Source organism: Lampris incognitus, chromosome 6 (genome assembly GCF_029633865.1).
Source record: "Lampris incognitus isolate fLamInc1 chromosome 6, fLamInc1.hap2, whole genome shotgun sequence".
NCBI classification, from domain to species: domain Eukaryota; kingdom Metazoa; phylum Chordata; class Actinopteri; order Lampriformes; family Lampridae; genus Lampris; species Lampris incognitus.
In genome coordinates, this window is record NC_079216.1 from 65,322,289 (window position 1) to 65,335,340 (window position 13,052).

A 13,052-nucleotide genomic window follows, 5' to 3' on the forward strand; every position below is an offset into this window, starting at 1 on the left:
GGAAGCCATTGCTGTTCGAAGCCACTGCTAGTTAGCAGTGTTACTAGGCTAATGGTGAAACGGTTAACTAATCGCTCAGACGGCCTCCTTGTGTAACTTAGCTCGTGTGTAATTCACAGTTAGCTTGAGGTTAGCCATGTTACCTGCAATGGCGTACGTATGTATGATTATATATTGATTTGATTTGGTAAAAGATGTGAAATATGAGCGAGTCATTTGGTTCATGCCCTTAAAAGAATGACTAAGTGATAAATGGAGCTTTAGTTTCTGTACGTATGGAATGGAATTAGCAGTAATGGCGGCATTGTTGTTTTTTTCTTCTTCCATCTTTGTATTGTAAAGGTTTTCAAGCTAACGACGCAGCCAACAGCAAGCTTGGCAGTTTGGGCAGAAGCTGAAGCAAATGTCCCTGGATAACTTGACAGTGGGACCCTACGATGGAAATGATGGCGATAAGGTTGTGATGTTCTGGCATGTCTCCATTATTATCGGCAATGGTTGCAGTCCAAACGTACGTAGGCGTCCAAAATCAAGTGTACAAATTCACATAAAGTGTACAAATTCACATCCCTGCTGGACAAAAGTTCAGCTTAACCTAAAACTATATTTGCCAGCAGAGTGTCTAAAAATGATCTGTGCCTTCTCTACACCACCGTCCTGAGTTTGGGTAAAGAATTGATGGTATTTAGTGACTGCATTTGCAAAACAAGCCAGCTATGAAATTAATCCCTAATTTCCTTGCTACTCTCGGTGGTAGAAGATGCGGTACATTTAAATCTATGACTCGGTGCAAGAGTCTGTGACGATGAGAACAAACACACTTTCCAGTGTGAGGATGTGTATCAGTCACTGCTAAGCTGTGGGGGTTCAGCAGGTAAACAAATGCTTAAACGTCTTTTATTTGCTTGCCATAGGCTACCTCACTTGGATTGATTCAATAGTAGAGCTTTGAGTGATGATGTCCACGTGCCGAGCTAAACCACCTTTTTTTGTCTCATTTCAGGAGTGACGCTGTCCACAGATTGTACAGCTGGCAGTCATTAATCAGGTTCATGGATTTTGTGTTTTTACATTCATGAGTTTTAGTGTTAGATGCCAAAAGCAGTATTTTCCCTGTTTGTCTTTGACATTTTAGTAAACCACACCAGTAGGAACAATTTTAGTGTTGGAGCACGCTACATGATTTTCAAATGGTCCAGGCTTGAGCAGAACAAACCCTATTAAATCTCCCGTAGGATTTACTGGAGCAAGCAAACTAGATCTTTTTTAAGCGGGATATATTTCTCGTTTCCACAGATAATTGTATTTAAGTGAATGTTATTCCAGAATATCATGTATCAGCTGAAGCAATCTTAACAATGAAATTCAGTCTGTTTTGTGTGTGTGTGTGTGTGTGTGTGTGTGTGTGTGTGTGTGTGTGTGTGTGTGTGTGTGTGTGTGTGTGTGTGTGTGTGTGTGTGTGTGTGTGTGTGTGTATGTCTTTTATGATGTACATCTTTACAGTGAATAGACTGGGCACCAGCAAGAATGCATGTGCATAGCAGTAGGCAGCTGGGGAGCCTGTGCTGGCTGGTGAATATTTGATGAGAGAATGCATCCTCTCCTTGGGCAAGTTGAGTACAGTGTGCATACACACAGATACACACACACACGCACACAACCGGTGGTAGAGTTTCCCTGCTGCTCCACACCCTAACATCAAGCAGGTACTAGTGAAGTTGATATTAGGGTATAACTCCCAGATGAAAAGAATACCAGAAAGCAATGGCTCCATTGTTCTTGGTCCTCATCTTGCAGAATAATTGAGACACACACACGCTCAGCAGTCATGAAAAGTCATCTTCTCATCTTCACTGGTATCTCTGGGGAGGCAAGAGGAGAATTTTAAGAGAAAGTCAAGGACAAGAAAGTAATGGTAGTATTTCTAGCAATGCAACAATGTGGTCAGTGCAGACCTCCAGTACCTAAGTTTATCTTAGTTGCATTACAAGCTTAATCACTCTTAGGTTGTTGATGGAATAGCCAATACAAGTGATTTCTATGTAAAATGTTTAAAAAGCGCTATATAAAATGCAGCTTGATTGAAAATGCAACTTGATTTCTATAATTGCATGGGAATCATTAATTTGTTATCGGAATGCTTGAGTGAATGAATATTGTAACTGGAAAGCCTGAGTGGATTAATTACAGTCATGACTAAAATGGAAAACACACTATAAAACCTGAAACTTTTATCTTTGAGCAAGTTGAGAAAACTACATGTAAACCTTACACTGCATTGCTATGGGGTCAGTTTTGATTTTTCTTCAAATGAAACTTCAAACTAAGGTGTACGGTGACTACTTGTTGACTGAAAAAAGGTCATCTTTGCATGGTACACTGGAGAAGCAGGGGCCCTCAAGGTAGTCTAAAACCCCAGCTTCTTTTACACCTCTTCAATTATATACAGCCATCTGTCTAGACCTTGCCACTGTCCCTCTCCTTTCTATGCATCCTCTCATGTCCATCTCCCTGCAGTACATGCAACCAGCACAACACTTTGCAATGTAGTAACAGCCCTCCACGGTGGATGCATGCTGACAACCACTTTTTCCTTTACCCCTGGATAATCAGGATCGCCCTACCTACCGCCTGAGCAAATCAACTGCTGTTTCACAAGCACCCCCACCATGACATGGAAAGGGAGATGCCCTGCACAGCAGAACATGCCATACCATTTACTTTAACAAAGGCTGCAAAGGTTAGATAGGTCCGTCCCAAGAGAGCCAGCAAGGATTTCTACCTCCAGGCATCTGCCATTGCTATGATTACCACAGGCCTTTGGCTTTTATCAACATTGATTGATGCAGCTGCAGCAGGGCTGCCTCTTGCTTCCTTTCCTATTCGGAGCAGCATTAGACTATTTTCTCTTCAGCCCCTCCTCTCTATGCTCTCCTCCTCTCTTCTACTTGTCCTTACATCTTTCCCACATCCTATTTCTATCATCTCTATGGTATTTCTCTTTACCATGTTTTACCCCCATATTCTTATCCTGGCCTCTCTTTTGCATCTTAATGCTGATTTCTCTCCTATCCTTCTCTCTGTTATCACTTCAGCTGCCGCTGACCGCCCTGACCGGAGATCAGGAGCGATTTCCTGCTAGCTCCTGATTTGCAGGAGGATTAGGAGGCGTGAACCACATCCTCAGAATTCTCTCGTGAAAGGAGGGGGAGAGGGAAGGGGATAGTGGGAGAACAGAGATAAGAGAAGGGAAGTAAAGATAAGAGTGATGGTGTTGAAATTGAAAGCCGAGGTCGTGCTGAGGTCCTGGCTGACGCTGTTCCTTTAAGAGTATTTTTAGTATGCCAGATAGGACTGGTCACTCCTCAGGAAAACAGATGATCTGGGATGGCGTGAGAGTCCTTGTGTAGATGCTGAGTGATACCAGGGAGAGAGAGATGGCACTGCAAAGCCCACATCTCATTCAACAAGCTGGAAAAGCATAGTAACTCTACCTGTATATCGTGTACGGTCTAACACAATCAAGTCATCAGTTAATTGAACACATCACTAGGACAATTGTAATGTGTAAAAAAACAACAGGTCATTTGTGACCAAGTGCAGTCAGATGTTCCAAAAGAAATCCATGCTAAACACCACCACATGTTATTGTTCAGTCTCTTCATTTGACAAGGTTTTAGCAAAACGTGTCAGGTCAGACAATAAATAAGGCCTGCTCACAAAGGTATTGAGAATCATTTCCATGCAAAATGGTCCAATGATTATTTTTCCTTTTTTATGAACTTCCGTTGTTCTCTTGGTATCACTGGGCTGTTCCATTTAGAGAGTAGTACGGTGGGTCCATATTTTCCCCTCCTCGGGGTAGATATGTAAATTTAATGACACTGGCAAGTGTGTGTGATCAGGTTACTGTATAGATTACATGGTGACCCTGCCAAACACTCAGAGGCACAGAGACCTAGAAACCCAGAGAATACAGACGCACACCTCCATGCAGGTCACAGCTCCGCACTGCTCCAGCTCTGCTCCAGAGTAAAGATGCCAGGGAAAAACTGTTTTGCCTTCCTCAAAAGTCGGCGCCAGAGGTGGGTCAGTCTTGAAATCCAGTATCAAATTGATTTAATGAAAACAAGTGTTTTTATTAATTGCTTTTGCGGAATAAACATTGCTTTGTTGAAGTTGCTGTCTCATCTTTGAGAATTATGGCTGAGGGAGTTAGAACTCCAATGCTGCTTTACCCCCCCCCCCACCCCACCAATGTTTCGGCTTAATTAAAATGAAAATGAGACAAGTACTTACTTCTGAGCTCTGCAGCTGTGTGTGCATGTCGGCATGAGAGAGAGACAGAGATGGGGAAAGGGTAAGGGAGGGGATGGTGTTGGGCCAGACAACATTTCTGACAAGAATACAAATGTGTACAAATGTCTCTCTGCCTTTGTATGCTTGAATGAGCAGAAAGTCAGTGTCGTGGAAAACGGGGCCACGTAGCGGTGTGGTTAGCTGTCAGGAATAATGCGCCCTAAAATCTGTAAGAGATGTTTTGGCCAGTCTCCATGTGGATAAGGGTACATACACAGAGATCCGTTTTTGGAATCGAGATGTATCTATGCAAGGTTTCAGACCTGTGAATACTTAGGACGTAAAAGTGCAAGCAGAATGTGTTTATTGCTGGGAATAAAACATTAGTACTAATAGTGAAAATCTTTAAATTTCCTTTATTAATCCCCTTGGGGAAATTCAGTTACTGCAAATTAACTCATCCTAGCTGTGATCTGTGTAGCTAGGAGCAGTGGGTTGCTGCCTTCATGCTGCGCCCGGGGACCAACTCCTATTCTTTTCCCATTGCCTTGCTCAGGGGCACAGACAGGAGTATTAACCCCAACATGCATGTTTTTTTGATGGTGGGGGAAACCGGAGTACCCAGAGAAAACCCACTGCAGACACAGGGAGAACACGCAAACTCCACACAGAGGGCGACCTGGGATGACCCCCAAGGTTGGACAACCCCGGGGTTCGAACCCAGGACCTTCTTGCTGTGAGGCAACAGCGCTAACGACTGGGCCACCTTGCCGCCCAATGAATTCCCACTCAATTGTCATCGTTTCTAAAGACCGTCCTGTGTAAAAGTGTAGATCATAGATATGATAGTCCTACTTTTTCTGGGTTTCTCAAGAAATCAAAGGCATTTGGTATGGAAAGAAGAGGAGTGAGATTGATTGTGTTTGTGACTTAGTCCAAGGTGTGTGTCTAGGCTGATTGATGACAGCAGGCAGGCAAGAAATAGCATCAAAAGCTGTTGGTTTTTAAAGGTAATTTTACCACCTCCCTTTATGTGAACATACAGAGTATATATAGCGTTTTTTTCCGAAACTGTCAACTGTATGATTCTTTGTGAAAAAAAAACATTAGCAGCTGATGAGTGCGAGATGCACGAAACAGGCCTGTGCTGCTATGCATTAAAATCTTTTTTCCTGTATCTGTGTTGATAAATATATATATAAAACCCAGGATCTTCTTGCTGTGAGCCAACTGCGCTAAACACTGTGCCACTTTTCCTAAATATAATACAAAAACTACAACTTAATTTGATGATTTGAATTTATATAAGCCACAACTTTTGAGAAGGATCTGTGTAAACCTTTGAAAATTGCGGTCTGATCAAAATTAAAAAAAAATCACTTCCTAACTTGCTGAGTACTTGAGACATGACCCCGTGCAACCTTATTGTAGATGATCCATGTCATCATCTGCTGTGAAAGTCCACTGGAACGTCTCTGTGATGGTACTCTGCAGAGGATCCTGAACAAATTCAAATTAGAACTCACGAGACAATCAACCTCTAGATGTTATCTTCACAGGCACGTCCTTTGAAAAAAATGAATATGTTGGCTGAGCTTTACAAATTATGCTGGCTTGGGGACTTTAACTTTTGTGAGTAGTAACACAAAATTTGATCAAGTCACCTTTATATAATTTTTTCAAAAGCAGAACCGATGCTTCCCAGGTCATGTAGTGAAATAGTCTTTGATGCATCTTTTTTTGTTAGGGCTTTCTGTAACTATGTCACTATGCTATCTGTAAGCATGTCGCGGGTCATCTTCCCAGTCATTCAGAGCGTCCAATAAGACCGCCTCATCCATGTCATCGTGTGCTGTGAAAGTCCTCTGGAACATCTCTTTGATGATACTCTGCAGAGGGTCCTTCGAGTGGAAGGTTGAATTCAGTGCATTTTCAGAGAGGTCTGACTCAGAAACGCCAACCTGCTCCAAGACGTTTATTTTTGCCTGGATCATGGGCCAGAGGTAATCATCAGCAGTCCCTTTGGCCACCAGGTAGGGAATGTTTACATTGCTGGTTTGCCCAATGCGGTGCAGTTCTGTGAAGATGACCAGGTTAGCAGTGTGCAGAGTAACACCCATGTTGGCGGCAGCGATGGACAGCACTGCCACGCAGCTCATAGTCAAGTGCTGAAACTTTTCACACAACTGCTGGCGCTCCGCTGATGGAGTGGAGCCATCAATACGGATATAACCATATTCTTCTTTCCAAGTTCTTCAGTGATGTGGTCCAAAACCAGTTTGTGATGGGCAAAAACCAAAAACTTCCCCCTTCCACATTCCAATATGTCCATGATATACTGCATACTGACTTGCAGCTTGGCCTCAGCCATGTGGCTATAGAAGATGAGCAGGACCTCTTACTCTGTCATCTTGTTGAGATGTCCCTTGGCCAGCTCCTTAGCTGCAGCTGAGAGGGCGGGACTGACAGCAAAGATCTGAGTGTAGAGCTCCGAGGGTCTGGACAGGGCAGGGGTCCCAGACAGAAGGATCATCCTCTTTGCTGCCTTTAGCAGGGGCAAAGCAGCTTTCCATTGTGCGGTCTTCACGTTCTTAAGGAAGTGTGACTCATCCACGATGAGGACATTAAAGTAGGCTAGTTGACGTTTGTCCATCCTACTGAGGAGGTCATAGCTGATGAAGTTAACCAAACTGGAGCACAGGCAGTCTTTGGCCTTCACAGCCATGTTGATGCTGTCCAGACACACTGAGGGAAGCCAGCGTCTGAAAGCCTCAGCCCAGTTGAATCGAGAGGAGGGGACACCACAAGTAAAGGCCACTCATTCCTGTAGTAGGCTGCAATACAGATGGCCCGGCACTGTTTTCCCCAGGCCCATGTCATCAGCCAGGAGGAGCCTACCTTCTTTAGAAACTGCATAATTGACTCCCTCCCTCTGGAAAGGCATAAGGCCGCGGGTGAGCAAGGGGTTGATGCAGGAAAGGTCTGCCTCAGGGACCTCTTAACAACCTGGCCTGAGTCCCATCAAAACTGGCTGAGAAAGTCTGGATCACTGCCCTGGGTAGAGGCTCCACCTCCACTTCTGCTATCCCACTGAGGACATCCATAAGTCCTTTGTAATCTTTCAGCAAGAAACTCCACTTCCTTGTTTTCGTGTCATAGCTTTTGCTTGGCATTTGCCTGAAAGCAGCAATGACGTCAACACGGTAACCGATGTCAGTCTCAAATTTTGATTGAGACACCAGAAGGCACTGACCCTGAAGAGTGGCTTTGGGTTTCTGCCAAGTATTACAGAGCTTCAGCAGTGCTCCAATTGCTGCACCGTCACGAGCACGACTAGATGCTCCAGCCACATCCATTGCCTCCATACCCTCAAGAGCCTTCAGGGACACACTGGATATAGTGCCTGCTTCCTCCATAAGCTGTTGATAGTCCCAAAGATTGAAATTCCACATCTTTGTCACAGAATCATAGTTCTTAGAAGGTATTGCTTTAAAAACAGCAATAAGGTCTGCATGGTAGCCCACACACTTTCTTCTCACAGAGATAGTAGGCTTCTTTGTTGGTGCAGCATTTAGTGTTGAGGAGTTTGAAGGAGGCGGCGCCTTTGAACTGTGGACATGCTCACTACCTTGTTTGTAGAAGAGGTTAACTGCACCAGTGGAGGTAGTAGAGGGAATACTAGACTTTTGCTCTATAAGTTTAACTCCAAAGCTATCGCTGCCAGACAAGCCAGCGCTATTCAAATGTTGACCCTTTGATTGATGAACAGGGTCTATTATCTGCACCTGTCTTGAAGTAGCAGTGTTATAGAGAACTGTCTGATCACTTTTTGAGAACGACAGTGGGAATTTGTATCGTGGTTCTATAAGACTTTTTTGAAAGGTGGAATAAAATGGCCTGGTCGAGAAGTAGAGTTGGAAGTTGGCTCTGCTTAATGACCTGGGACACTGGGCGTCAGTGGGACATTCTGTTTATTTAAATGTCTGTTGTAGCCCATTGATGTTTGCTGATTTGTGGTTATTTGCTGGCCAGGTCTTTGGGCTCTTCTCTCTTAAAGCCTTCTACCTATTTTCTTCAATTTTTCGCTGCTGTTCCACGGTCAACTGATTAGACATTGTTTGTTGAATTTGACTTGCGTTTTACTCAGCTTGGTGCTGTGGGGTAGCTAACATTAACACTAAGCTAACTCGCCAACTAGCGTTACACTTCGTAGTCACCCATAAGTCCAGATGGCTGAAAATCAAGCTCACGACTGGCCCATACATCTAACTGTTTGTTAGCGGAATCAGCCAAGACGGTCATCCAAACTGAGGTGTGTGTGTGTGTGTGTGTGTATATATATATATATATATATATATATATATGGGTCATCTTTAGAGGCCTCCTCCCTATGAGAGATTGCGGTTGCTGTGGCCTAGAAACTAGAAGTATGTGAAAGGCTGGCTTCGATTTAGGCCCACTATTTTGCTTTCTTTTTTTTTCCATCCGAAGCTTTTAACTGTCCGCTGATATTCTTACAAAATGACAGGTTTTTGGCTCCGTGTCTGGGGAAAAACACTAGATAGGGACAAACTAGTGTTCATTCGTTCATCCGAACCGCTTATCCTGCACTCAGGGTCCCATCAAACCTGGCTGAGAAAGTCTGGATCACTGCCCTGGGTAGAGGCTCCACGTCTACTTCTTCTATCCCTTTGAGGACATCCATAAGTCCTTTGTAATCTTTCAGCAAGAAACTCCACTTCCATGTTTTCGTGTCATAGCTTTTGCTTGGCATTTGCCTGAAAGCAGCAATGACGTCAACACGGTAACCGATGTCAGTCTCACATTTTGGTTGACACACCAGAAGGCACTGACCCTGAAGAGTGGCTTTTGGTTTCTGCCAAGTATTACAGAGCTTCAGCAGTGCTCCAATTGCTGCACTGTCACGAGCACGATTAGATGCTCCAGCCACATCCATTGCCTCCATACCCTCAAGAGGCTTCAGAGACACACTGGATATAGTGCCTGCTTCCTCCATAAGCTGTTGATAGTCCCCAAGATTGAAATTCCACATCTTTGTCACAGAATCATAGTTCTTAGAAGGTATTGCTTTAAAAACAGCAATAAGCTCTGCATGGTAACCCACTTCTACTCTGAAGTGATCCTGTGTGTCAGGCACAGACTTTCTTCTCACAGAGATAGTAGGCTTCTTTGTTGGTGTAGCATTTAGTGTTGAGTTTGAAAGAGGCAGCGCTTTTGAACTATGGACGTGCTCACTACCTTGTTTGTAGAAGAGGTTAACTGCACCGGTGGAGGTAGTAGAGGAAATACTAGACTTTTGCTGTATAGGTTTAATTCCAAAGCTATTGCTGCCAGACACGCCAGCACTATTCAAATGTTGACCCTTTGATTGATGAACAGGGTCTATTATCTGCACCTTTCTTGAAGTAGCAGCGTTATGGAGAACTGTCTGATCACTTTTTGAGAATGACTGTGGAGAATTTGTGCCTTGGTTCTATAAGACTTTTTTGAAAGGTGGAATAAAATGTCCTGGTTGAGAAGTAGAGTTGGAAGTTGGCTCTGCTTGATAACCTGGGACACTGGGCGTCAGTGGGACATTCTGTTTATTTAAATGTCTGTTGTAGCCCGTTGATGTTTGCTGATTTGTGGTTATTTGCTGGCCAGGTCTTTGGGCTCTTCTCTCTAAAGCCTTCTGCCTATTTTCTTCAATTTTTCGCTGCTGTTCCACGGTCAACTGATTAGACATTGTTCGATGATTTTGACTTGCGTTTTACTCATCTTGGTGCTGTGGGGTAGCTAACATTAACACTAAGCTAAATCGCCAACTAACGTTACACTTTGTAGTCACCCATAAGTCCAATGGCTGAAAATCAAGCTCACGACTGGCCCATACATCTAACTGTTTGTTAGCGGAATCAGCCAAGACGGTCATCCAAACTGAGGTGTGTGTGTGTGTGTATATATAAATATAGTATATATATAGGGTCATCTTTAGAGGCCTCCTCCCTATGAGAGATTGCCGTTGCTGTGGCCTAGAAACTAGAAGTATGTGAAAAGCTGGCTTTGATTTAGGTCCACTATTTTTCTTTTTCTTTTTTTTTTGCATCCAAAGCTTTTAACTGTCCGCTGATATTCTTACAAAATGACAGGTTTTTGGCTCCGTGTCTGGGGAAAAACGCTAGATGGGGACAAACTAGTGTTCATTCATTCATCCAAACCGCTCATCCTGCAACTCAGGGTCCCATCAAACCTGGCTGAGAAAGTCTGGATCACTGCCCTGGGTAGAGGCTCCACCTCCACTTCTGCTATCCCACTGAGGACATCCATAAGTCCTTTGTAATCTTTCAGCAAGAAACTCCACTTCCTTGTTTTCGTGTCATAGCTTTTGCTTGGCATTTGCCTGAAAGCAGCAATGACGTCAACACGGTAACTGATGTCAGTCTCAAATTTTGGTTGACACACCAGAAGGCACTGACCCTGAAGAGTGGCTTTGGGTTTCTGCCAAGTATTACAGAGCTTCAACAGTGCTCCAATTGCTGCACCGTCACGAGCACGACTAGCTGCTCCAGCCACATCCATTGCCTCCATACCCTCAAGAGCCTTCCGGGACACACTGGGTATAGTGCCTGCTTCCTCCATAAGCTGTTGATAGTCCCCAAGTTTGAAATTCCACATCTTTTTCACAGAATCATAGTTCTTAGAAGGTGTTGCTTTAAAAACAGCAATAAGGTCTGCATGGTAGCCCACTTCTACTCTGAAGCGATCCTCTGTGTGAGGCACACACTTTCTTCTCACAGAGATAGTAGGCTTATTTGTTGGTGCAAGATCTAGTGTTGAGGAGTTTGAAGGAGGCGGCACTTTTGAACTATGGACATGCTCACTACCTTGTTTGTAGAATAGGTTAACCGCACCAGTGGAGGTAGTAGAGGGAATACTAGACTTTTGCTCTATAAGTTTAACTCCAAAGCTATCGCTGCCAGACAAGCCAGCGCTATTCAAATGTTGACCCTTTGATTGATGAACAGGGTCTATTATCTGCACCTGTCTTGAAGTAGCAGTGTTATAGAGAACTGTCTGATCACTTTTTGAGAATGACAGTGGAGAATTTGTATCTTGGTTCTATAAGACTTTTTTGAAAGGTGGAATAAAATGGCCTGGTCGAGAAGTAGAGTTGGAAGTTGGCTCTGCTTAATGACCTGGGACACTGGGCGTCAGTGGGACATTCTGTTTATTTAAATGTCTGTTGTAGCCCATTGATGTTTGCTGATTTGTGGTTATTTGCTGGCCAGGTCTTTGGGCTCTTCTCTCTTAAAGCCTTCTACCTATTTTCTTCAATTTTTCGCTGCTGTTCCACGGTCAACTGATTAGACATTGTTTGTTGAATTTGACTTGCGTTTTACTCAGCTTGGTGCTGTGGGGTAGCTAACATTAACACTAAGCTAACTCGCCAACTAACGTTACACTTCGTAGTCACCCATAAGTCCAGATGGCTGAAAATCAAGCTCACGACTGGCCCATACATCTAACTGTTAGTTAGCGGAATCAGCCAAGACGGTCATCCAAACTGAGGTGTGTGTGTGTGTGTGTGTGTGTGTGTGTGTGTGTGTGTGTGTGTGTATATATATATATATATATATATATATATATATATATATATATATGGGTCATCTTTAGAGGCCTCCTCCCTATGAGAGATTGTGGTTGCTGTGGCCTAGAAACTAGAAGTATGTGAAAAGCTGGCTTTGATTTAGGTCCACTATTTTTCTTTTTTTTTTTCATCCAAAGCTTTTAACTGTCAGCTGATATTCTTACAAAATGACAGGTTTGGGCTCCGTGTCTGGGGAAAAACGCTAGATGGGGACAAACTAGTGTTCATTCATTCATCCAAACCACTTATCCCGCACTCAGGGTCCCATCAAACCTGGCTGAGAAAGTCTGGATCACTGCCCTGGGTAGAGACTCCACCTCTACTTCTGCTATCCCAATGAGGACATCCATAAGTCCTTTGTAATCTTTCAGCAAGAAATTCCACTTCCATGTTTTCGTGTCATAGCTTTTGCTTGGCATTTGCCTGAAAGCAGCAATGACGTCAACACGGTAACCGATGTCAGTCTCAAATGTTGATTGAGACACAAGAAGGCACTGACCCTGAAGAGTGGCTTTGGGTTTCTGCCAAGTATTACAGAGCTTCAACAGTGCTCCAATTGCTGCACCGTCACGAGCACGACTAGATGCTCCAGCCACATCCATTGCCTCCATACCCTTGTGGAGTACAAAAAGTACTCCATATGCACTCCGTATGAACTCTGTAGTTTTCTACTTCTCTGTGTGTATGAAACTTCCCACACAAAGATAACAACAAATGGTCACTAACCCCTTGAGGGCCTCTCCAGCCTTGGGCAGTAAAGATAACAACAAATGGTCACTAAAACATGAGGGCCACTCCGGCCTGGGGCAGTAAAAGAATAAATCTACAGACACTCACCAGTCACAGAACATGACTGATGTTTATCTGCATTCCTTTGTAAGACAACACCTTGGTTAATGCAAGAAACATAGGGTATGACGCGACGGACTGTGCTATAAAAACCCCTATCTCCAGTATAGGGGCAGAGCATATCCTCACAGACTAACTTCTCTGTGGTCATATGTCTCTCCATCTGCAGATGCATTAAAGATTCTCTGTTTGCTCCAATATTTGTCCGATGATTATTCTTCCCAGAGGTTGCTGGGGTAAGAGCCCATTAAAAGGT

At 43.8% G+C, this 13,052-nt stretch overlaps 1 pseudogene; it reads right to left on the minus strand.

Annotated features, from left to right (window-relative positions):
- Positions 1 to 6,071: 6,071 nt before the first annotated feature.
- LOC130114636 (SWI/SNF-related matrix-associated actin-dependent regulator of chromatin subfamily A-like protein 1) lies at positions 6,072 to 12,549 on the minus strand (annotated as a pseudogene).
- Between the last annotated feature and the right edge of the window lie 503 nt (positions 12,550 to 13,052).